The following is a 27,418-nucleotide window of genomic DNA, read 5'->3' on the forward strand; positions in this document are numbered from 1 at the left end:
TTTATATTTAAAAGGGATATCTCCATTTGTAGGAAAACCTCCCTCTATGAACCAGGAATAGGATGACCCTAAATTTAGAAATTCTCATCAATGGAGAAGGCAAAAACTTAAACCTACATAACATAGTAACTTCCCACAACTCACTCCCCACCCCTAACATCTTTTGTCTTTAGCTAAAGATGGTATTTAGGATGATACTTTAGCCATTTCTGAGAGCTACTCAGTTTTCCTGTGTAATAACTGAGTAACTTTCACATATATAGGAGGTATATATATTATTAAACTTTCATTTGATTTTTCCTCTATTAATCTGTTTCATATCTAATTTAATTATTACATAAGCCAAAGAACCTAGAAGGGAACAAGGGAGATTTTTTTCCGCCCCTAAATACACAACACACACACAAATCAGCCTATACTATATCTCTTCTCCCAATTTCAAGCACTACTTCAAGGTATATTTTTAACTTTTTTTCTTTATAATCATCCTCTACCAGTCAGGTACCAATTTCTGGCTCCTAAATATAAACAGAAGGAAAGATGCAAAGGTCCTTAAAAAGGTGAGAGACACTGAAGGCTGCAGATAACTGGACCAAAGTCACAACTTAAAAAAAGTATTTAGGAGTTCCCGTCGTGGCGCAGTGGTTAACGAATCCGACTAGGAACCATGAGGTTGCGGGTTCGATCCCTGCCCTTGCTCAGTGGGTTAAGGATCTGGCGTTGCCGTGAGCTGTGGTGTAGGTTGCAGACATGGCTCGGATCCCGCGTTGCTGTGGCTCTGGCGTAGGCCGGTGGCTACAGCTCCGATTCGACCCCTAGCCTGGGAACCTCCATGTGCCGCGGGAGCGGCCCAAGAAATAGCAAAAAGACAAAAAATAAATAAATAAAAATAAATAAAAACTTAAAAAAATATATTTAAGCAACACCTCCTCCCCCAACAAAGCCCACGTTTACTAGGTCCTTCTTGAGCATAACTATACTTTAGATATATAAAGTCAAGGGCAACCATCAGTTAGAGCCCTTAAACTATGGAACATGATGGAAGATAATGTGAGAAAATGAATATATATGTATAACTGGGTCCCTCTGCTGTACAGGTGAAATTGACGGGACATTGTAAATCAACTATAATACATTTTTTCTCCCAGCTTTTTTTTTTCTTTTTAGGGACACACCCGTGGCATATGGAGGTTCCCAGGCTAGGGGTCAAATCAGAGCTGTCGCTGTCAGCCTACACTACAGCAAGTCAGGATCTGAGCCACATCAGCAACCTACACCACAGCTCACAGGGCAACCCACTGAGCAAGGCCAGGTGCATCCAATCTGCGTCCTAGTGGATGCTAGTCAGATTTGTTTCTGCTGAGCCACAATGGGAACTCCATATTTTTTTTTTTTTTTAAGAATAATCTCAAATCTCAAAAAAAAATAAAATCCCTCAAACTGTAACCTGTGGAATTCCCTTTCTGGCACAGCAGAAACAAAGAGGATGAGGATTCGATACCTGGCCTTGATCAGTGGGTCGGGGATCCGGCATTGCCATGAGCCTGTGGCTGACACGGCTCAGATCCTGCATTGCTGTGGCTCTGGCGTAGGCCGGCAGCTACAGCTCCAATTGGACCCTTAGCCTGGGAATCTCCATATGCTGTGAGTGCGGCCCTAAAAAGCAAAAAAAAAAATTTCTCAGGAGTTCCTGTCGTGGCACAGTGGTTAACGAATCCAACTAGGAACCATGAGGTTGCAGGTTCGATCCCTGGCCTCACTCAGTGGGTTGAGGCTCCAGGGTTGCCGCTAGCTGTGGTGTAGGTAGCAGATGTGGCTCGAATCTGGCATTGCTGTGGCTCTGGTGTAGGCCGGCTCCGATTAGACCCCTATCCTGGGAACCTCCATATGCCATGGGAAGCTGCCCTAGAAAAGGCAAAAAAAGACCAAAAAATAAAAGAAAAAAAAATTTTTAAATTATGTAACCTGCCTTCACTGACCAAAACTTGATTTTTTTTTTGTCTTTTTGCCTTTTCTAGGGACACACCCTCAGCATATAGAGGTTCCAGGCTAGGGGTCCAATTGGAGCTGTAGCCGCCAGCCTACAACAGAGCCATAGCAACGCAGGATCAGAGCCGCGTTGCGACCTACACCACAGCTCACGGCAACGCCGGATCCTTAACCCACTGAGTGAGGCCAGGGATCAAACCTGCAACCTCATGGTTCCTAGTCGGATTCGTTAACCACTGAGCCACAACGGGAACTCCAAAACTCTAATTTTGTTGCAAACTGCATACCCTCCAAGCTTCACATAGTTTAGAAAACAAATCACAAGGCTCCTTTAACTATTCCCTATAGATAACACCTCTGATTTATGGGTCACTATAGTAATGGTTGCCTAAGTTGTTTTTCAGGAACATGGAGCTAGTTTTGCCTAGTTCAAACCAGTCAAGAGCACCAGCCATTCAACTAGGCATGCATAAGTGTCAGACAGATGACTTTTTGATATCAGAAGGCCAAAAACTCAACCCTTAGATCATGCTACCACCACCTTTTTCTGAACATGTGTCCCATGACTGAAGCATGTAACTCAGGCCTGCACAGAACACCTTTTTCTTGCTTCCAGTCATCTTTCCCTGAGACAGGAGAGAAGGGGCAGAGCACAACTTTTAAAAGAATGACATAGCCATTGAGGATACAACAAAAACTGGCTAGAACACACTAGGCCCAAGATGGCAGAGATTCCATTTCCAGTAGAGCCCCATTATATGCTCACTTTAACATATGAGCATACCAAATGACACACCCACAGGTGCCATGACAGCTCCGAGGCTAGGCATAAAAGGCCAAAAATGGGTGGTAGCCCAATTCTTAGAAACCCTTGCTCCTTCCCCCAAACAGCTGGAATAATCCTCCCACTTAATAGCTTATGAAATTATCCAGCCCATAAAAACTAACCACCCACATCCCAGAGCCACTCTTGCCTCCTGAGAAGGACCACATTCTGCCTACAGAATGTGTATTTCTCTAAATAAACTTGCTTTCACATTACTCTGGCTTGCTATTGAATTCTTTCCAGCATGAAGCCAAGGATCCTCACTTAGCAGCCTGACCCAGGAATTTACCAGAGACTAGGGACATGGCCATCTTCTCATGCAACATCCCAACACCTCAGACCACCCTGGCTCCTTATCTCATAAATAATGCCTTGCCTGGCTATCTTATGAATAAACTCTTTCTCTGCTGCAAACCTCAGCAACTCAGCATTTGGCTTGCTGCGTATCAGGCAAATAAACCTGATTACACTTGTAGAGATCAATAATCTACAAAAAATAAATAACTTAAATTTCCACTATCCTGGATTAGGCCCTTGTTATTTCTTACCTGAACTTCTGCAATATCCTCCAAATTCCTCCAGCCTACCTTTCAGTGTACCAATTACGTTCATACCACTTTGAGTTTATCTTCTTAGAGGCACCTCCCATTATGTCAAATGCCTTCCATGAATTTCCGACAACATGGCAAAAGTCTACCTTCCCAATCTCACCTTCAATTCCTTTAGTTAAGGAGGTAATCTCTAAATCCTTAGAATATCCTGATGGGAATGTCTTTGTTTACCCAGATAGGGCCACACCAGATAGTCTGTACTAACAATGTGACCTATGGCAAGGGCTTTGGGCCAAACATTATCAGCTTGACCTGCATAGGAAACAGAAACTAAGGTCAGGTACACAAGAATCAATCACATGGTATTGATCATATTTACATGACTAAGCCATGGTTGGCCATGCTCTATGTATACTGTCGCTGGGAGAAGACACTGAGATTAATGAGTGCTGCCCAATATGCCACTGGGAAAGGACACTGGAAACATCGTGCTTGGAATTCTCCTAGCCTCTGTCCTATATGCTTGAAATTCTCCTAGAATTTTCCCTTGGCTGACTTTAATCTGTATTTCTTGGCTGTAATAAACTGTAACCGTGAAGAGACTCCACTCTTCCCTGGGTGCATATACTAGGACCCAGAGCAGAAGCAGTAATTTGAAAGAAGGCTATGTGAGGGTTACCTGCTGATCTTGGAAAGTCTCCTGGAGAGGCAAGAGATAACTGGAGCTCGCCCTGAGTACACAGACACTGATGCTGGCAAGCCCATTTTATAATTCTCCCCTCCCCAGTGAAGGGCCTAGGACCCAGCCCCAAATACCAGTATGCCAACATCTGACCTTGGACCCCTAGGGCCCTGCAACCAGAGAAGCTGGGACCCAACTCCACCCATCAGTGGGAAGACAGCAGCCCCAGAATACCCTGGGCCTCAGCTCCCTCAACAACAAGCCTATTCTAGCCTTTGGAGCAGTCTTACCCACCAGTGGGAGGACACCAGCCTACCATCAGCAGGCTAGCATCAGTCCTGGGATCCTGGGCCTGGCACCCAGACACCAGGACCTTCTTCTCCCTGCCGTGGGCTGGCACTAGCCCCAGGACCTGGCTTCACCCACAGGTGGGTAGGCATTGTAATAGGGATGCCATATTAGATGTTTCTTTTATTTTAACCTTTGCATTCTATTGCAGTTCTAAGACAAAAGTTAACACAATATAGGAAACAAGAAAATCTCAAAACGAAAGCAAAAAACAACCTAGGAGTTCCTATTGTGGCTCAGTGGTAATGAACCCAACTAGTATCCATGAGGATGCAGGTTCAATCTCTGGCCCCACTCAGTGGGTTAAGGATCTGGCATTGCCATGAGCTGCAGTGTAGGTCAGCAGTTGTAACTCCAATTAGACTCCTAGCCTGGGAACTTCCATATGCCGTGGGTGTAGCCCTTAAAAAAACAAACAACAAACAAAAAGCAAAGAAAATAAAAAGCCATCAAGGAGTTACCGTCGTGGCTCAGTGGTTAACGAATCCGACTAGGAACAATGAGGTTGCAGGTTCAATCCCTGGCCTTGCTCAGTGGGTTAAGGATCCAGCGTTGCTGTGAGCAGTGTTGTACGTCGCAGATGTAGCTCGGATCTGGCATTGCTGTGGCTGTGGTGTAGGCTGATGGCTACAGCTCCGATTAGACCCCTAGCCTGGGAATCTCCATATGCCTCAGGAGCGGCCCTAGAAAAGGCAAAAAGACAAACAAACAAAAAGCCGTCAAAAAACCCCAACCTAACCTTACACATAAAGAAGCTAAAAAAAAAAAAAAAAAACAGTAGAAAGAAATCATAAAGGTCAGAACAGAAATAGAGTCCAATAAATAAAGAAAAACAAAACAGAAAAGAACAATGAAACCAAGAATGTTTTAAAAGTAAGCAAAATCAATAAACCTTAAGCCAGATTCATCAAGAAAAAAGGGGCCCAAATCAGTAAAATTGGAAATGAAAAAGGAGAAGTTACAGCCAACGCCACAGAAATATATAAAGAATTGTGGACAACGTAGAAGAAATGGACAAATTCCTAGAAATGTATGACTTCCCAAGACTGATCCAGGGAGAAACAGAAAATATGAACAGACCAATTACCAGTAATGAAACAGAATCAGTAATTAAAAAAAAAAAAAAACACTCCCCAAAAGACAAAAGTCTAGGATCAGATGGCTTCACAGGTGAATTCTACCAAACATTTAGAGAAGGGTTAACACCTATCCTCAAATTATTCCAAAAAATTGCAGAGGAAGAAACACTTCTGAACTCATTCTATGAGGCCAGCATCACCCTGATACAAAAACCAAAGATACCACAAAAAATTACAAGCCAATATCACTGATGAACACAGATGCAAAAATCCTCAACAAAATATTAGCAAACTGAATCCAACAATAAAGGATCGTAATCAAGTATATTTCATCCCAAGGATAAAAGGTTGGCTCAATTTCTGCCAATCAATCAATATGATGCACCATATTAACAAAGTGAAGACTAAAAACCATATGGTCATCTCGATACAAAAATCTTTTGACAAAATTCAACATCCACCCATGATAAAACTCTCCAGAAAATGCATATAGAAGGAACATAATACCTCAACATAATAAAGTCCATATACGATAAAAATCCACAACTTATCACACTCAATGGTGAAATGGTAAAAAATGGTGAATGGTAAAGCAAGCATTCCCTCTAAGATCAGGAACGAGACAAGGATGCCCACTCCCACCACTTTTATTCAACACAGTAAAAAGGATACAAATTGGAACAGAAGAAGTAAAACTGTCTCTCTTTGTAGATGTCATATATCTACACACACAGAAAATCCTAAAATTGCCAATAAAAAAATACTAGACCTCATCAATGAAATGGGTAAAGTTGCAGGATACAAAATTAATACACAGAAATCTGTTGCATTTCTATATACCAACAATGAACTACCAGAAAGAGAAACTTAGGAGACATTTACAATCACATCAGAAATAATAAAATATCTACTAATAAACCTACCTAAGGAAGTAAAAGACCTATACTCACAAAACTATGACACTGATAAAAGAAACAGAAGATAAAAACTACTGGAAAGATATATTGTGTTCAGGGATTGGAAGAATTAATATTATTAAAATGACCACACAACCCAAAGACAATCTACAGATTCAATGTAATCCCTATTAAGATACCAATGGCATTTTCCACAGAAGTAGAATAAAAATTTTATGGAAACACAAAAGACACCAAATAACCAAAACAATTGAGAAATAAGAACACAGCTGCAGTTATATGCTCCCTGAATTCATACTACATGCAAAGCCACAGTAATCAAAACAGCATGGTTCTGACACAAAAAATAGACACATATATCAACAAAGCAGAATAAAAAGCCCAGAAATAAATCCACTCACTTATGGTCAAATGATCTATGACAAAGGAGGCAAGCCTATACAATGGAGAAAAGATAGTCTCGTCAATAACTGGTGCTGTTCACCCAGAAACAGAGCCCCACTCACCAGAGGACTGAGAATCAACTCCACCTACTAGTGGGCAGGCACCTGTCCTTCCCATCAGGAAGCCTACAACAAGCCCCTGAACCAATTTCAGCCACAACAGAGGGGGACATCAGAAGCAAGAGAAGCTACAACTCTATTGTCTGCAAAAAGGAGACCACACCAAAAACCCATACAAAATGAAAAGGCAGAGAACTATAACTCAGGTAAAGGAGCAAGAAAAAAAACAAAACAAAACAGAAAAACAGCTAGGTGATCTGGAGATTAACAGCCTTCAGGAAAAAGACTTTAGACTGATGATAGTGAAGATTGATTCAAGACATTGGAAATAAATTGGAAGCAAAGATTGATAAATTACAGCCAACACTGAGCAAAGAAATATAAGGTTTAAAGCTTAAGCAGAGATGCAAAATACAATAACTGAAATAAAAAATTCATTAGAAGCAACCAACAGCAGAATCCAGGAGGCAGAAGAACCAATAAGCGAGGTGGAGGACAGACTAGTAGAAATCACTGATGTGGAACAGAAAAGAGGAAAAAGATTGAAAAGAAATGAAAAGAGTCTCAGAGAACTCTAGGACAACATTAAATGTGCCAACATCCATATTATAAGGGTGCCAGAAGGCAAAGAGAAAGAAACAGAAAAATATTTGAAGAGCTAACCTTGAAAACTCCCCTAACATGGGAAAAGAACCACTCACTCAAATCAAGGAAGCACAATAAGTACCATATAAAAGAAACTCAAGGAGGAACACCCTGAGATACATACTAATCAAACTGACCAAAATTAAAGACAAAGAGAAAATATTGAAAGCAGCTAGGGAAAAGAAATAACATACAAGGGAACCCTGATAAGGTTATTGGCAGATTTTTCAGCAGAAATTCTGCAGGCCAGAAAGGAGGGCATGATATATTTAAGGTGATGAAAGGAAAAAACCTCCAACCAAGATTACTTTAACTAGCAAGGCTCTCATTCAGATTTAAAGGAGAAATCAAAACCTTTAGAGACAAGCAAAAACTAAGAGAATGCAGCAACACTAAACCAGTTTAAGACAAATACTAAAGGAACTTCTCTAGGCAGAAAAGGCACAACGAAAAACACTACAAATGTCAAGGCTCAACAGTAAAGGCATATACACAGTAAAGGTAGGAAATCATCCATGCACAAATATGCTACCAAAATCCGAAATCATGAGAAGAGGAGGGTACAAATGCAGGACACTGGAGACCATCAACTTGAAATAATCTCATATATATATAGACTCCTATATCAAAATTTCAGGGTGACTGCAAACCAAATATCCACAGTTGATACACAAATAAGAAAAATCAACTCAAATACAACACTAAAGATAGTCATCAAACCATGAGAGGAGAGAACAAGAGAAGAAGGGAAGAAAAAAAGAGCCACAAAACCAAATCCAAAATAGTTAATAAAATGGCAATAAGAACATACATATCAATAATTACCTTAAATGTAAATGGACTAAATGCCCCAACCAAAAGACACAGACTGGCCGAATGGATACAAAAACAAGATCCATATGTATGCTGTCCCAAGAGACCCACTTCACTTCTAGGGACACATACAAATTGAAAGTGAGAGGATGGAAGAAAATATTTCATGCAAATGGGGATCAAAAGAAAGCTGGAGTAGCAATACTCATATCAGACAAAATAGACTTTAAAATGAAGAATATTATAATAATGATCAAAGGATCAATCCAAGAAGATATAATGATTGTAAGTATATATGCACCCAACATAGGATCACCTCAATATATAAGGCAACCGCTAACAACCTTAAAAGGAGAAATTGACAATAACACAATCATAGTGGGGGACTTTAACACCTCACTTACAGCAATGGACAGATCATCCAGACAGAAAATCAACAAGGAAACACAGGCCCTGAATGAAGCATTAGACCAGATGGACTTAATAGATATTTATAGGACATTCCATCCAAAAGCAGCAGAATACACATTCTCCTCCTGGAAGTGCACACAGAACATTTTCTAGGATTGATCACATTCTGGGCCGCAAATCGAGCCTCAGTAACTTTAAGAAAATTGAAATCATATCAAGCATCTTTTCCGACAACAATACTATATGACTGGAAATCAACAATAAGAAAAAAACTGCAAAAAACACAAAGACATGGAGACTCAACAACATGCTATTAAACAACCAATGGATCACTGAGGAAATCAAAGAGGAAATTAAAAAATACCTAGAAGCAAATGACAACAGACACAACACTCCAAAACCTATGGGATGCAGCAAAAGCAGTTCTAAGAGGGAAGTTTATAGCAATACAAGCCCACCTCAGGAAACAAGAAAAGGCCCAAATAAACAACCTAACTTTACATCTAAAGCAGCTAGAGAGAGAAGAACAGACAAGACCTAAAGTTAGTAGAAGGAAAGGAATCATAAAGATCAGAGCAAAAATCAATGAAATAGAAACAAAGAAAACCATAGAAAAGATCTATGAAACTAAAAGCTGGTTCTTTGAAAAGATCAACAAAATTGATAAACCCCTAGCCAGACTTATCAAGATAAAAGAGAGAGGACTCAAATCAATAAAATTAGAAATGAAAAAGGAGAAGTAACAACGGACATCACAGAAATACAAAGGGTCAGAAGAGACTACTATATGCAACTATATGCCAATAAAATGGAAAACCTAGAAGAAATGGACAAATTCTTAGAAAAGTACAATCTTTCAAGACTAAACCAAGATGAAATAGAAAAGATGAATGGACCCATCACAAGAACTGAAATTGAAACTGTGATTTAAAAACTTCCAACAAACAAAAGGCCAGGACCAGATGACTTCAGAGGTGAATTCTATCAAACACTTAGAGAAGAGCTAACACCTCTCCTGAAACTATTTCAAAAAATTGCAGAGGAAGGGATATTCCCAAACTCATTCTATGAGGCCACCATCACCCTGGTACCAAAACCAGACAAAGACTCACAAAAAAAGAAAACTATAGGCCAATTTCACTGATGAACATCAATGCAAAAATACTCAACAAAATACTAGCAAGCAGCATCCAACAATACATTAAAAGGATTGTACATCATGATCAAGAGGGATTTATCCCAGGGATGCAAAGGTTCTTCAATATCCGCAAATCCATCAGTGTCATACACCACATTAACAAACTGAAGAATAAAAACCATATGATCCTCTCAATAGACGCGGAAAAAGCCTTTGACAAAATCCAACACCCATTTCTGATAAAAACCCTTCAGAAAATGGGCATAATGGGAACCTACCTCAACATGATAAAGGCCATATAAGACAAACCCACAGCAAATATCATTCTCAAAGGTGAAAAGCTGAAAGAATTCCTGCTGAGATTAGGAACAAGACAAGGATGTCCGCTCTCACCACTACTCTTCAACATAGTTCTGGAAGTCCCAGCCACAGCAATCAGAGAAGTAAAAGAAATAAAAGGAATCCAAATTGGAAAGGAAGAAGTAAAACTATCACTATTTGCAGATGACATGATACTATACCTAGAGAATCCTAAAGACTCTACCAGAAAACTGTTAGAGCTCATCCACGAATTTGGAAAAGTTGCAGGATACAAAATCAATACACAGAAATCGACAGCGTTTCTATATTCTAACAGTGAAAAAGCAGAAAAGGAAATTAGGGAAGCAATCCCATTTACCATCGCATACAAAAGAATAAAATACCTAGGAGTAAACCTACCTAAAGAAACAAAAGATCTATACTCTGAAAACTACAAGCCACTGATGAAAGAAATCAAAGATGACACAAATAGATGGAAAGACATACCATGCTCGTGGATTGGAAGAATCAATATTGTCAAAATGACTACACTACCTAAGGCAATCTACAGATTCAATGCAATCCCTGTCTAATTACCAAGGACATTTTTCACAGAACTTGAACAAAATATCTTAAAGTTTGTTTGGAAGCACAAAAGACCCAGAATAGCCAAAGCCATCCTGAGAAAGAACAATGGAGCTGGAGGAATCAGGCTCCTGGACTTCAGACTATACTACAAAGCAACAGTCATCAAAACTGCATGGTACTGGCACAAAGACAGAAATATAGATCAGTGGAACAGGATAGAAAGCCCAGAATTAAACCCACGCACCTACAGCCAATTAATCTATGACAAAGGAGGCAAGAATATACAATGGAGAAAGAACAGCTTGTTCAATAAGTGGTGCTGGGAAAACTGGACAGCCACATGGAAAAGAACGAAATTAGAACACTTCCTAACACCATACACGAAAATAAACTCCAAATGGATTAAAGACCTAGATATAAGACCAGACACTATCAAACTCCTAGAGGAAAACATAGGCCAAACACTCTCTGACATAAATGACAGCAACATCTTCTCAGATCCACCTATTAGAGTATTGACAATAAAAAGAAAAATAAACAAATGGGATCTAATCAAACTTCAAAGTTTCTGCACAGCAAAGGAAACCCTAAACAACACAAAAAGACAACCCACAGAATGGGAGAAAATCTTTGCAAGTGAATTGACTGACAAGGGATTAATCTCCAAAATTTATAAACAACTTCTGCAGCTCCATAACAAAAAAAACAAACAAGCCTATCAAAAAATGGGCAGAAGATGTAAACAGACAATTCTCCAAAGAAGACATACAGATGGCCAAGAAACACATGAAAAGATGTTCAACGTCACTCATTATTAGAGAGATGCAAATCAAAACCACACTGAGGTACCACCTTACACCAGCCAGAATGGCCATCATCCAAAAGTCTACAAACAATAAGTGCTGGAGTGGGTGTGGAGAAAAACGAACACTAGTACATTGTCGGTGCGATTGTAAATTGGTGCAACCACTGTGGAAAACAGTATGGAGATTCCTCAGAAAACTAAACATAGAACTACCATTTGATCCAGCAATCCCACTCCTGGGCATCTATCCAGAGAAAACCACGACTCGCAAAGACACATGTACTCCAATGTTCATTGCAGCACTATTTACAATAGCCAAGACATGGAAACAACCTAAATGTCCATCGACAGAGGAGTGGATCCAGACGATGTGGTACATATACACAATGGAATATTACTCAGCCATTAAAAAGAACGAAATAATGGCATTTGCAACAACACAGATGGACCTAGAAATTATCATGCTAAGTGAAGTTAGTCATATAGAGAGACATCAATATTATATGCTATCACATGTGGAATCTAAAAAAAGGTCACAGTGAACTTCTTTGCAGAACAGATATTGACTCACAGACTCTGAAAAACTTACAGTTTCCAAATGAGACAGGTTGGGGGATGGGAGGATGCACTGGGGGTTTAGGATGGAAATGCTATAAAATTGGGTTATGACGATCATTGTACAGCTAAAAATGTAATAAAATTCATTGAGTAATAATAAAAAATAAGTGGTGCTGAGAAAATTGGACAGCTACATATAAAAGAATGAAATTAGAACAATTTCTTACACCATATACAAAAACTCAAAATGGATTAAAGACCTAAATGTAAGACTCGAAACCATAAAATTCATAAAAGAAAACATAGCAGAACACTCTGTGACATAAATCAGCAATTTTTTTTTTTTTGGTCTATCTCCTAAGGCAAAGGAAACAAAAACAAAAATAAACAAATGGGACCTAATTAACTTAAAATCTTTTGCAGAGCGAAGGAAACCATCAACAAAACAAAGACAACCTACTCACCGGGAGAAAATATTTGCAAATGATGTGAACAGTAAGAGGTTAATATCCAAAATATATAAATAGCTCATACAACTCAAAATCAAACACATACACACACACAACCTGATTAAAAAGAGGGCAGAAAACCTAAACAGACATTTTTAAAAAGACATACAGAAGGCCAACAGGCACATGAAAAGCTCAATATCATTAATCATTAGAGACATACAAATTAAAACCACAATAAGATATCACCTTGCACCTGTCAGAATGGCTGTCACTGGAGTTCTCATGGGGCTCAGCAGGTTAAGGATCCAGTACAGTCACTGTAGTGGCTCAGGTCACTGCTGTGGCCCAGGAACTACTACAGGCCACAAGGGCAGCCAAAAGAAAAAAAAAAAATGGCTATCATCAAAAAACTACAAATAATAAATGTTGACAAAAGAGTGTGGAAAAAAGGAAACTTTAGTACCCTGTTTTCTTTTTCTTTGGCTTTTTTGGCTGCCCCAGAGCATATGGAGCTTCCAGGTCAGGGGCCAGGGATCAGATCTGAGCTGCAGTTGCTACCTACACCATAGCTGTGGCAAAGCTGGATCCTTAACCCACTGAGTCAGGCCCAGGATTGAATCTGCATCCCAGTTCTCCAGAGACACTGCTAATCCCACTGCACCACAGCAGGAACTCCCTTCATACACTGTTGATGGAAATATAAATTGGTACAGCCATTATGGAAAATAATATGGAAGTTTTTTAAGAAAGCTTGAAAGAAAGCTACCATATGATATAGCAATTTCACTCCTGGGCATATATCTGGAAAAGATGAAAACTCTAATTCAAAAAGGTACATGCACCTGCAATGTTCATAGCATCATTGTTTACAAGTGCCAAGATATGGAAGCAACCTAATTGTCTATCATCAGATGAATGGATAAAGATGAAGTAGTGGTGTATATACACACACACACACACACAAAGGGCATATGAAGGACTACTACTCAGCCATAAAAAAAGAATGAAATCTTGCCATTTGCAACAATGTAAATGGACCTGGAGGGTATTATGTTTAGTGAAATAAGAGAAAGATAAATACTGTGTGCTACCACTTATATGTGGAATCTTAAAAGTAAAACAAACTAGAGAATATAACAACAGACTCATAGATACAGAGAAGAAACTAGTGGTTACCATGCCAAAAGGGAAGGAGAAAGTGGCAAGATAGGGGTAAAAGATTAAGAGGTACAAACTACCATGTATAAAATAAGTCAGCTATAAGGATATATTGGATAGTACAGAGAATACAGCAAATATTTTATAGCTATAATCTATAAAAATTTTGAATCACTATGTTGTACACCTGAAACTTATATGATACTATAAATCAACTATAAATCAACTAAACCTCAATTTAAAAAGATATTTAAAAAACTGTAACCATGAGTATAATAGCTTTCAGTGAGTTTTGAGTCTTTCTAAATAAATTATCAACCCTGAAAATGGTTTGCAGGAGCCTTGCAGGGAAATAAAATTTTCCAACTCAAAATATGTCTCTTTGGTATAAGGATTATTTTAGTCTGATTATTTTTAAGAAACAGTAGACATAGGAAAAGCTCTGAAAACCAAGCTGCCCTTCTATAAGAGAAATTTACATTTATAAGGGAAATCTCCATTTCTAAGAGTACCCAGAAGAAAAGACTAAATCTCTAGAAACACTTATGAGTGGAGAAGGCAAAGGCTTAAATCTGTTTATGAACTTCACCCTTGTTTACTGTGCTTTTCCTAATAACCTCCCATAACTGGCCTTCCCCCACCCTCCAACATCTTTTGTCTCTAGCTGGAGACGTTATTTAAGGTGAAGGCTTGGGCCATTTACAGGAATTTATTTTCCTGGGTACCTCCCAAGTATAAAAGAGGTATATGTTATCGAACTTCTGTTTTCCTCTTGTTAATGTCTTTTATTACAGAAGTGTCTCAGCCAAGAACTTAAAAGGATAGAGGGAAAATTCTTTTTCCTTTCCCATTAAACAGAGGGCTAACCTGATTAGTCCTGCTAAACTAAAACTGCCTCTTGCTTTTAGTTAATTTAAAAACTAATATAGGAGTTCCTGCCATGTTCCTGCTGCACAGAGGGTTAAGGATCTGGCAATGTCTCTAAGTGGCATGGGTTCGATCCCTGGTCCAGCATGGGTTAAGGATCCAGCATTGGCACAGCTGTGGTGTAGGTTGCAGCTGTGGCTTGGATTTGATCCCTGGCCAGGAAATTTCCATATGCTGTGGGTACAGCCATAAAAAAAAAAAATTAAATACCCATATAGTCAACAGTTGGTAGCCTGGATGAATGGAAAGAGAGAAGGGAGGGAGGGAAGAAAGAGAAAGAAATTCCCATTAGTGGAGTTCCCGTCGTGGCTCAGGGGAAACAAATCTGACTAGCATCCATGAGGACATAGGTTCGAGCCCCAGCCTCACTCAGTGGGCTAAGCTAAGGATCTGGCATTGCCATGAGCTGTGGTATAGATCACAGAAGGGGCTTGGATCTGATGTTGCTGTGGCGTAGGCCAGTGGCTACAGCTCCAATTCAACCCATAGCCTGGGAACCTCCATATGATTTGGGTGTGGCCCTAAAAAGACCAAAAAAAGAAAGAAAGAAAGAAAAATTCCCACTGGTTTCCTTATAGATAACACCTCTGATGTACGGATCACTACAGTAACAGTTGCTTAAGCTATTTTTAAGTACTCAGAGCTAGTCCTTGCCCTGTTAGATAGGTTGAAACCACCAACCACTCAACTGGGCCTATGTGAGTGTCCAGTGGATGGTCTTTGACACCAGAGGGCCAAAAACTCCACCCTCAGAACATGCCAATACCACCACCATCTTCTGAACATGCATCCAATGAAGAGCCATACAGCTTGACTATACTTGCAGAGGCCAGTGATTACCTCATTTTCTTACCTTCAATCACCTTTCCCCACGCCTCAAACTACCCTGCCTCTTTATCCCATAAATATCCCTAAACCCTAGCCTCTGGGAGGCAGACCTGAGATTTGTTCTCCCAGTCTCCTAGCTTGGCTGCCTCGTGAACAAACATTTCCCCTGCTGCATGCTTTGATGTTTCAGTATTGGGCTTGCTGTGCACTGGGCGAATGAACCTGATTTGGTAATCTCTACAACCCTCAAACTTACTGTTAGTGTCAGAAGAGAGGGTGGTCCTAGGGACTCCCTAACTTTCATCCACTGTTTCACAAACGTCTATTTCCTGCCTCTGTGCCGCTATTCATAATGTTCCCAGAGTGCCACTGTACCTCCCTTGCTTTGCAACAACACCTAACCCTTGCTTCGCAACAACACCTAACCCTTGCTTCGCAACAACACCTAACCCTTGCTTCAAAGGTCTGCCTCCAATGCCACCTCTTTCACAAAGTCTTTTTTTCTATTTTAACGGTTTTAGTGAGATATAATTCACCATTATATAAAATTCATCATAAAATCCATCCATTTAAGTGTTTTTTTTAGTATATTCAGAGTTGTATAAACATTACCGCGATCTAATTTTAGAGCACTTTTCATTAATCCCCCCCAAAGAAACCCTGTGTTCATTAGCAGTCATTCCCCATTCCCACCTGACCCCAGCTCAGCCCTGAGAAACCACTGATTTTCTTTCTGTCCTTTATAGATTTACCAATTCTGGACCTTTCCTAGATGACACAATTTTGGTCTTTGTGTTGCCTTCTTTCACTGAGTATGTTTTGGGGGTTCATCCATGTTTTAGCATGAAGAGGTATTTCATTCTGTTTTTATTGACAAGTGTTTAGATATTTTATGTATCCACTCATCTATTCATTCATCAGTTAATGTACATTTGGGTTGTTTCTACTCTTTAGTGACTATGAGAAATGTGGCTATAAACATTCACGTTCAAGTTTCTGTGTGGATATATGTTTTGACATCCCCTGGGTATATATCTAGGAGTAAAACCGCTGGGTCATATGGTAACTATTTTTAACATCTGAGGAACTGCCAAACTGTACACCATTATATGTGTGCACCAGCAATTTATGAGGGATCCAATTTCTCCACATGCTTGCCAAAACTTGATATTATCTGTCTTTTTTATTATAGCCATCCTAGTGGGTATGAAGTGGTATCTTATTTTGGTTTTGATTTGTATTTCCCTAATGACTAATGATGTTGAGTATCTTTTCAAGTGTTTATCTGGATAGACAGTGAATTCGTAGTTTTAAAATTTCCTGTGAAAAAGAAAAGCCCACCATTCTATCAACAGATGAATGGATAAGGAAGATGTGATACTTCTGCACAAAAGGAGTTGGTTTTTAAAATACTTATGGAGGAGTTCCCATCGTGGCTCAGCAGTAACAAAACCAACTAGTGTCAATCCTTGGCCTCACTCAGCGGGTTAAGAATCCAGCATTGCTGTGAGCTATGGTGTAGGTCACAGGCATGGCTTGGATCCTGCAGTTGCTATGGCTGTGGCATAGGCTGGCTCAGATTTGACCCCTAGCCTAGGAACTTCCATATGCCACACTCGCAGCCCTAAAAAGACAATAAAATAAAATAAAATAAAAATACTTGTGGAATCTGAATAGGAAATTTAAGAGACTCTTTAAAAAAAAAAAAGGTAAGACCATATTAATAAACACTTCAGTTAGTTACATTTTCGGATCTTTACCAGCCTTATAGTATTGCTACCTTGGACTTTAGTAGTTCTATTGAAACTATTCAGTTTCAGTGAAAATAAACTTTTTCTTCTCTATTTTTGTTTCTTTTTTTTAAATTATTTCAGTAAGTATCAAGGAGGGTTTTTTTTTTTTAAACCAAAAAACCCCTCTCTGATACTTATATACAGTTAAAATTACACACTTTAACTGCCAATTTACTGGAGGTCTTCAGTCCATTTCTGCTCTATAAAGCTCAAAGTCTTCCCACTTATCCTCTCATCAGAGTAAGAAAGAGAGAATAAGCAACTACAAGCCTATCTAACAGGTTTCTGAAAGCAAAGCCCATCAGATAGATTAATTCACTCATTTGCACATTAAATAAATATTTACTGAGTACCCATTATATGCCAGAAAATTTCTGAAGGACTGCCTAATGGAACTTTCATTCTAGTAGGGCAACAAAAACAATAAATGAGCAAGTAAACATACAGCATATAGTATGTCTGATGGTGAAAAATGCTATGGAGAAAAAAGAAAAAGATTAAGGTAGTTAGAAGTATGGGTAGTAGAGAATAAGGGAAAAGCTATTTTATGGTAGTTAAGAAAAAACTCAGTTGACATCTGAACAAATGAAGCAGAGTGACATGGCTCTTTAATCTCTCTGTACTTCAGGCACAAGAGTATAAAAGTCCCAAGCACAGGTGTACTTGGCTTGAAGGAAAGCAAGGCGGCCAGTGTGGTTAGAGCAAAGGCCGAGAAAAGGGTAGATGAGGTCTAAAAGGCTTAAGAGGGCATGCGTGGACAAATGGTGCCTTACAGGCCTTAAGAGGATTTTGGTTTTTACTAGAAGATAGGAAACTGCTAGACGGTTTTAAACAGTGAGCAAAGGGTCACTCTGGCTCAGGTGGCAGCAGTAAAAACATTAGGAAATGATGATGAAATTCTAAACACATTTGAAGGCACAGTCCAGAGGATTTGCTGATGGACTGAAAGTTACTAAAGCTGCAGAATGTCAGAGTGTCATTCAGTTCCTCCAAGGCTGGAGGAGAAACCACTGATGACTCAGTCAAGATTTCTAATATCTTTGCATTTCTATCTCCTAGTTATATCTTTCTCCTTCTCGGCTATATATCTAAAGAGCAAGAAACTAAAACTGCATTATAGATGAAAAAGAAATAGAAATTTTATAAGTTATAATGACATTTTAAATATACTTAAAAGGGCAGCAAATATACAAATCAAATGCTAAATCTCTTTACCTCTTTAATGTCTAGGAAAACATTTGTTAGAAAATTCTTTCCTAATATTTTAATAGAGAGGTAATAAAGGTAAAACAAAAAATCCAAAAATTGTGTAAATTAAAATGGCCGTTTAAAAAAAACCCATACTAAAACCCTTATGTCTCACATGGAAAGTGCTCCATCATATATTTAGTGAAAAGTGAACAGCAGAACAAACTGTTTGATACAATCTCATTTGTAGGAGACATACATACATACATCTATTTACGTATCACCTGTGCTTCTCTCCAGCTGGTTATAGAGATTCCAACAACCCCTCCTACTCAGGATGCCAATCACAAGTTCAGGTTAACAACACTTCTGAACAGCTGGCTATAGATCAGAGGTTCCCACAACCCCCTCCTTGGGTTCTATTAATTTGCTAGAGTGGCTCACAGAACTCAGAAACGTTTTACTTACTAGATCACCAGTTTATTATAAAAGAATATAACTCAGGGACAGGAAGAGATGCACAGGGCAAGGTATGTAGGAAGGGGTATGGAGTTTCCATGCCCCCTCCAGGCATGCCACTCTCCCTGCACCTCCACATGTTCACCAACCTGGAAACTCTCTGAATCTTGTCCATTTGGGTTTTTAATGGAGGCTTCATTATATATGGTATGATTGATTAAATCACTGATCATGGGCAACTGAACTCAACCTCCAGCCCTTCTCCCCTCCCTAGAGGTTGGAGAATGAGAGGAGTGAAAGTTTCAACCCTCTAATCAAAGGGTTTTCATGGCAACCAGCCCATCCTCAGGCTACCTAAGGGTTTTCCAAGTCACCTCATTAAATATAAAGACACCATTATCACTCATTACACAAGAAATTCCAAGGGTTTTAGGAGCGGTAAGCCATGAAGCTCAAAGACCGAATATGTATGAGAAATACATTTTAGTAAGCTGAATGACCAAATATATATTTCTTATAAATGACAATATCACAAGCAGACAGTTCTGTTAAGGATCAAGTGGGAAGGGACATGCTTTCTCAAACACTGACCACTAGCTACTGCCTGTCCATTCCTACGATAAAATAAAATTATTTTTAGGGCAGGACAAGAAAATTTTTAAACATAAAATTCTCCATCTGCCCATCTGAGCCACCACTCCTTCCCTTAGTGTGCATGGTGCATCTGCATTATATATTAACAAGATCCCTTTGGAAGACACAGGAATGCCTGCTCTGCAATAAGAAGCAATTTCTTCCTGGCACCTGCAAGGTTAACTACTTAGGAGATAACATCCCTTTCTCAATCTGCAGTGAGTCAGAATAACTCACTGTTTGCCCTGTTGGACTATGTAAACTGTCGATTTGTTACTTTGTGCATAACCTTTCATCTCAAAAATTTACATAACTGTGCTTTGACCTCTAACAGGCTGAGGAGTCCTCGGAGCTTTCTGAAAGACTGTCTTCTGAATTATAATCCTCAGGTTGGCTCAAATAAAATTTTCCATATCTTTCTTAAATTGATGATTAATTTTTCCATTGACACCTGACATTACAACTGAAAACAACTGGAGTTCCTGTTGTGGCTCAGCAATAACGAGCCCAACTAGTATCCATGAGGATGAGGGTTCGATCCCTGGCTCCACTCAGTGGGTTAAGGATCTGGCATTGCTGTGAGCTACAGTGCAGATCGCAGATGCAGCTTGGATCTGGCATTGCTGTTGCTGTGGTAGGCTGGCAACTGCAGCTCCAATTGGACCCCTAGCCTGGGAACTTCCATGTGCCTTGAGTGTGACCCTAAAAAGAAAAAAACAAACAAAACTCAATCATGGGCCAATTTGATAGCTACTCTTGAAAGAAGTAGGATTCTACATCCTGCAAAAGGGAATCTTTAGTACTTGCTTGAGGCTAGAAGTCTTAAGATCAGAGGAACAGGACCTAGGAGGAGAACCAAATTTTTTAACAAGTATCTTTGGGGAAAAAAAATAACAAGAAGGGGAAATGGTGTCAATGACTGTGGTCATAGGTCCAGTCCTACAAAAATCAGAGGAAGGTGGAGTTCCTGTCATGGCACAGTAGAAAGGAATCCAACTAGGAACCATGAGGTTGCCAGTTCAATCCCTGGCCTCACTCAGTGGGTTAAGGATCTGGAGTTGCCATGAGCTGTTGCATAGGCCGGTGGCTACAGCTCCGATTAGACCCCTAGCCTGGGAACCTCCACAGGCCGCAGGTGTGGCCCTAAACAGACAAAAAAATAAAAATAAGAAAAAAAGAAATCAGAGGAAGGTAAGGGCCTAGAAGATCCTGGAGAGAGGACTCTTGCTATGCACTAGGTCAACACATAAATGTTTTCATCATAACACCATGAAAGAAAAAGGTGTGATTTGGGGTGAGAGTTACAAACATAGAAACAAATATTGTTTCTTCTCTTCCCTGTAGGATATTCCCCTTTTCCCTTCTAGCTCTCTATTTCTCTCATTTTAAATTAAAGTGGCACACAGGTTTCCCACCTATCGCCTATCATTCAAGAATATATCCTAGGAGTTCCCTTGTGGCTCAGCAGGTTACGGACCTGTTGTCGTCACTGGTGTGGTACAGGTTTGACCCCTGGCCTCCACATGTCGCAGGTGGAGCAAAAAAAAAAAAAAAAAGAAAAAAGAAAGTATATCCTAAAGGTATAAAAAGCTTACTCCTAACTTCCAAGAGTGAAAAAATACCCATTGCACATTTTGGTCATTTTTGATAAATACATTTATTTCCCTACCATTCATAAATTAGCCTTTTCCCCTATATGTGGGGGGAAAGTCATCATTCTACCAATGCTGTAATATGACAAAACTCATATTTTTGTGCATACTAATTCACACACTAAAGAAGAACAAATAGGTTGAGAAGGAAACAAGATTAACTTTGCTGAGTCAACAAGCTCAGTTAATAAAAAATAAAGGCTGACAGAGAACCTCTCTCAAGAATTCCTGAGCTGTAGAAAATATGTCTTCAGTTTCCTGAAGCGACCTACATTTTAACTACTGGATAGAAGGAAGAGACTTTTCTATTTACTAAATGATGTTACAGGCTTCATGTTCTTGATTTTAAAAACAGAAGAGTGCCTGCGTGGTGTAGCAGGTTAAGGATCTGGCGTTGTCTCTGGCTGCTTGAGTTCAATCCCTACCCAGGTTGAGTGGGTTAAGGACCCAGCAATCCTGGGCCAGGGAGCAAATCCATGCACACAGGTGGCTTGGATTTGATCCCAGGCCCAGGAACTTCCATATGCCACAGGTGTGACCGAAAAAAAACCCCAAAACAAACAAAAAAACCAGATGTATTCTTTAACCCAGTGATTCCACTTCTAGAAATTCATCCTACAAATGGTTTATTTGCAAGTGTACAAAAGGATGTGTTTTGTATAAAACTCTTTATTTCAGAAGTGCTTTTAATAGGAAAAGATCAGAGACAGCTTTTTATCAAAAGACTGGTAAATATAAAGACTATATATACTTGCTATGGCTGAATTATATCCTCTAAAATTCATGTTTAAGCTCTAATGTGCACAGGCAGTATTGGACGATGTTTGCCCTCTCATACCTTTTAGCTCTCATCTGCTCGTCTATTTGCCTCTCTCAGATCCAGCACACCAGCTTTCTTGCTGCCTTCCAGTCAGGTATACACATATCTCCCTCTTTCTCCACACATACATACACCCAGAAAACACCATGTGGGGACACAAGAAAAGGGCAGCTATCTGTCAGGAATCCTCACCAGAACCCAACTATACTGGCACCCTGATCTCAGGCTTCCAGCCTCCGGAACTATGAAAAAAATACACTCTGCTGTTTAAGCCACTCAGTCTACGGTATTCTGTTATGGCAGCCCCACATGACTAAGATGATACTATTGCATATAATGGATGCTATTTCATAAGGGAATGCTATGTAGTTCTTAAAAAGAATGAAGCAGCTTTTTGTGAAGCATATGAAATAATCCTTAAGAAACAGTTAGTGAAACAGGCAAGTTGCACAACAATATGTAAGATGCTGCTATTTAAAAGAACTGTTATGCAATTGCTTATAGATGCAGAGATGATCTCTGGAAGGATACCCAAGAAAGCTGTCACCTCTTTCTTGGGTATCCAAGAAAGATGGGGAAGGATGGTGATAAATATTAGGGAGATATTTCACGGCATATACTATACATTTTAAATTATGTCCTATATGAATGTATTAACTACCCCCTAAAATTTTAAGTTTAAAGAAAAAAATTTTGAGGTGATTCACTTGTTGAAAATGACTTTTAAGACACTGTTTTAATGGCCCGCAATTGATTTTGTTCAGCAGGTTGTAGCTACCTAAGACAGACTTTCATTAATGGTTTAGATTAGCCACTGGTCTTTGGACTACTGCCCAAACTATCCAAATCCAGCATACCCTTTCAGTGTCAAAATCCCTTTCTACCCACTCAGTTAAATCTTCCTTGATAACTCCAAGTAATGACAATCTCTCTGGCCTCCAAAATCACCTTTCCCTTAGGACCACTCATCTGGACATACATTCTGTCTTGCAGTGGTTAAGAACACTGGCCTTTGCAGCAGTCAGAACTGGGCCTGAACTTAGCTGCTCACTTGGGTAAATTTCCTAATCCAAGCCTCAATTTTTCATCTATAAAACAGAGATTTAAAAAAATAGATGACAGTACCTACTCCACTGAATTTTTTTTAATACATGTATAACAGAACCACTCTACTATACACCTGAAACCAATACAATATCATAAATCAACTAAATTTCAATAAAATCTTCTTTTAAAAAAAGCTGATGAAATACTGAAATACTTAGATATAGTAATTCTGCTTCCAGCAACTCATTCTAAGGAAATCATCAGAAATACACTTGGAGGTTTCCGTGCACACATTTTCCACCATTGTGTCACTTAGGCCACATGTAACAGAAACCTGAGAGAAAGGCTGTAAACTAAGAGGGTGTTTATCCTCATGTATCGAGAAATCCAAGACTGGTACAGCAGCTCTATCCAAGCTCCTTGAGTCTTTCCATTGTACCAAGCAGAACAAGGGCTATCTTCATCCCCCAAAATGGCTCTGCTACTCCTTGGCTTCATGTCTGTGCTCCAGGCAGGATACAGAAAGAAGAACAAAGGTTCATGCTTGCCAAATCTGTCCTTCTGCAACCAAGCAGTTGTATTAAACAGACTTCCACTAGCATTTTTTTTTTTTTACTGTTTCGTCAACTATAGTCACCATGTGATATGACAGATTCTAACTTATATCATGATCCCTTGTATTAGATCCTAACTTGTTCAAGATCCACTTGTATGTATTTCTTAACTTGCCAAAGCTGTGGCCTCCCTTAGCAAGAGCTGGGGAAGTACTGGTAACTAGGCACATGATCTTCTCCCTCATCCAAAGTGGAGTTCTGCTAATAAGGAAGGTAAAACACAAAACACAGGATCAGTTTAATTACAAAATCTCCTGTAGCTACTAATGTCAGGTTTTTTAATTTTACTGACCTGGAAAAATGCTCGGGATATGTCAAAAGTAGAACAGAGAACATGTAGAATAAAACCACAGTTTTGGCGTTCCCGTTGTGGCGCAGTGGTTAGCGAATCCGACTAGGAACCGTGAGGTTGCGGGTTCGGTCCCTGCCCTTGCTCAGTGGGTTAACGATCCGGCGTTGCCATGAGCTGTGGTGTAGGTTGCAGACACGGCTCGGATCCTGCGTTGCTGTGGCTCTGGCGTGGGCTGGTGGCTACAGCTCCGATTCAACCCCTAGCCCGGGAACCTCCATATGCCGCGGGAGCGGTCCAAGAAATAGCAACAACAACAAAAAAGACAAAAAATAAAATAAATAAATAAATAAAAATAAAACCACAGTTTTGTTTACAAAAATAGCTGTTGTTACAACCTATGCCACAGCTGTGACTATGCCGGATCCTTAACACACTGTGCTGGCCAGGGATCGAACCTGTGTTCTAGGGCTACAGAGATGCCACAGATTCTGTTGTGCCACAGCAGGAACTCCCAAAAGGGTATTACTGATGGATAGACAGTTTTTATCTTACTGAATATTTTCTGTAGTGTCTAAATTTTCTCCAATATTATCTTTATAATAGGAAAAGGCATTAAATAACATTGTAAATATAATATTATCTTTATAATAGAAGGAAATGTTATTTTTAAAATACCCCCTAAATTCTTAAAGAAGACTAAGTCCAAAATATTTTACACTTATTCACTTTCATCTTCACTGTCAAAAGAAAGGACGCTACTGTTTCCTTTTTTTTTTTTTTTTTTTGGTCTTTTTCTTGTCTGTTTAGGGCCTCATCCATGACACATGGAAGTTCCCAGGCTAAGAACTGAATCCCTAGGATTGAGCTGCAACAGCCGGCCTACACCACAGCCACAGCAACACTGGATCCGAGGCTATGTCTGCTACCTACACCACAGCTCATGGCAATGCTAGATCCTTAACCCACTGAGCAAGGCCAGGGATCGAACCTGCATCTTCACAGACACTAGTCGGATTCGTTAACACTAAGCCACGACAGGAAGTCCAGAAGGCTACTGTTTCTGATTTGCTTTTATGAGTTCTTTTTAACTAAGTCTTATCTATTTCATCGTCTTTTTTTGAGCTTGCTGTTAAACCCAAATACTTTTCATCTGAGCAACACTTCACTGGTTTTCTTTTTTTTTTTTTTTTTTGTCTTTTTGCTATTTCTTTGGGCCGCTCCCGCGGCATATGGAGGTTCCCGGGCTAGGGGTCTAATCAGAGCTGTAGCCACTGGCCTACGCCAGAGCCACAGCAACGCGGCATCCGAGCCACGTCTGCAACCTACACCACAGCTCACGGCAACGCCGGATCGTTAACCCACTGAACAAGGGCAGGGACCGAACCCGCAACCTCATGATTCCTAGTCGGATTCGTTAACCACTGCGCCACAACGGGAACTCCACTTCACTGGTTTTCAATACAACATTCTTCCATCAGCTGAAGCTGGTTCTTCATCTGCTCTGGCAGCCTTAATTTCTGCTTTAACTTGCCTGACTCCTTCAGCTGACAGGGCTCGCTTTTTTAAAACCACCATTAGAAGTGTTATTTTCTTTGTCACTGTGATCACCATCTTCATCTGGGAGCTGAGGCAGGATTCCTTGGTTTCTTCAGGGGTCCCTTCCCTGCAGCCAACCCATTCCTTGAAACAGGCCAGGAAAGCCGACTTGACTAGCCCCATGTAGATCACCTGGTTCTGCTTGCTTATGGCCGCTCTGGGGAAAAACAGGCTCCCCCTCCACCTCCACCACCACCACCACCACCACCACCTGGAAACTGTCTCACCAAACTTTTTGAGTATCCGCCACTTATAAGGCATGTAATATCCCAGCAAAGTGCCTGACACATAGTAAGCACTCAATAAATTACATATTGCTATTATGTATACATCTGTTTTCTTCCCCCACAAGACTGTAATAAACTTGAGCAAGAATCCTGCCCTTAGGGTCTGTTTTGAAGCTGTTTTTCAAGTGTAAAATGGATATCATTATATCACTACTGTGTAGATGAGTACCAAACAAGGTAATTCATCTGAAATAGCACAATCTCCAGCTTAAAATGCTCAATAAACATGAACTATTATAGCACTCTTTTGCTTCTCTGTAATAACTAACAGAGACTCTTGCATATGCGCCAAACCTGGGTGTAATTTTCAATTCTCCTAGTTGGGTGAACCTGGGTTAATTACCTCACCTGCGTTTCCTTATTCCGCTAAGGGAGATGCTACATATAATACACATTAAATACTTAACACAGTATTTTTGGCACCCAGAGGATGCTCAATAAATATCAGGCCAGCTCCCCTTCCAGTCTCATCTATTTTTTACCCCCTACAGTTTACAAGTTCTGGGCAGGTAAATGGCCGGCAACCTGGCAAGGAGGGACCCACAGGGCAAGAACTAGCCAAGTTTGCATAAGCAGCCAGCCCTCCACACTTCATCCTCAGCTACCGTCCCGTAGGGGCTGTGAGCTCCTAAGGAGTCTGCTCCATTACGCTCCTCCGGGCAAATTTTCCCTCCACCTTCTCCCCTCACCTCGAAACTTCGCTGCCCCAGGGTCTCCACATCCCTCCACGGCCTGCCTGCCTTCCGCCCCCATTTTCTCTTCACTCCTCCCAAACCGTGCTTTTCAACCTTCTTCAGACTCCAATCCCTCTCTCCCCTAAACTTCCAAAGTTGTTCCGACTCGGCCCCCGACTTTACCCCCATCACCTTCTTGTCCCCCCCAAACTCCTCCCTTCTCATGCCTTCGGGGCCCCAAACCCCACCAACTCCTCTGGCCCCGACACCCCACCTGCGCTTTCCGCCTCTTCAGCGCCGCCGCGTCCAGCCACACGCCGCAGGCCTCCTCCTCCTCCGGGCCTCTCCGCCTCATGGCCGGTGAAGAGACCAAGCCGAAGCAACTCACCGCTGAGTCTCAGGCCGCCTCAGGGAACCACCATAACAGACCCCGCCGAAGTTTAGATCTCGCGCCAACGCTGGGGGTGGAGCAACGGCGCGTCCGCCCGGCGCAGGCACCGCCCTCAGCGTCAGCTCCGCCCCAGCTCAGGCTCCGCCCCTTTCCTAAGCCCAATGGGATGGATACCTTAACCACCACCTCAACAGATCTGATTCGTCGTGAGCCTTTCCAGTTACCAAGGCCGCGTTCTTTATGGATTTCTCATTCAAGAGTTGTATTCCGGGAGTTCCCTTCCTGGCTCAGCGGAAACGAATCTGACCAGCATCCTTGACGACGCAGTCCGATCTCTGGCCTCACTCAGTGGGTTAAAGATCCGGCGTTGCTGTGAGCTGTGGTGTGAGCTGTGGTGTAGGTCGCAGATGCGGCTCGCATCCAGGGTGGCTGTGGCTGTGGCCGGGGCCATAGC

General features: G+C 40.6%; 1 pseudogene; it reads right to left on the reverse strand.

The window, feature by feature from the left end:
- Positions 1 to 2,510: 2,510 nt before the first annotated feature.
- LOC125133339 (uncharacterized protein KIAA1143-like) lies at positions 2,511 to 26,928 on the reverse strand (annotated as a pseudogene).
- Between the last annotated feature and the right edge of the window lie 490 nt (positions 26,929 to 27,418).

Source organism: Phacochoerus africanus, chromosome 8, assembly GCF_016906955.1.
Source record: "Phacochoerus africanus isolate WHEZ1 chromosome 8, ROS_Pafr_v1, whole genome shotgun sequence".
In the NCBI taxonomy this organism is placed as follows: Eukaryota; Metazoa; Chordata; class Mammalia; order Artiodactyla; family Suidae; genus Phacochoerus; species Phacochoerus africanus.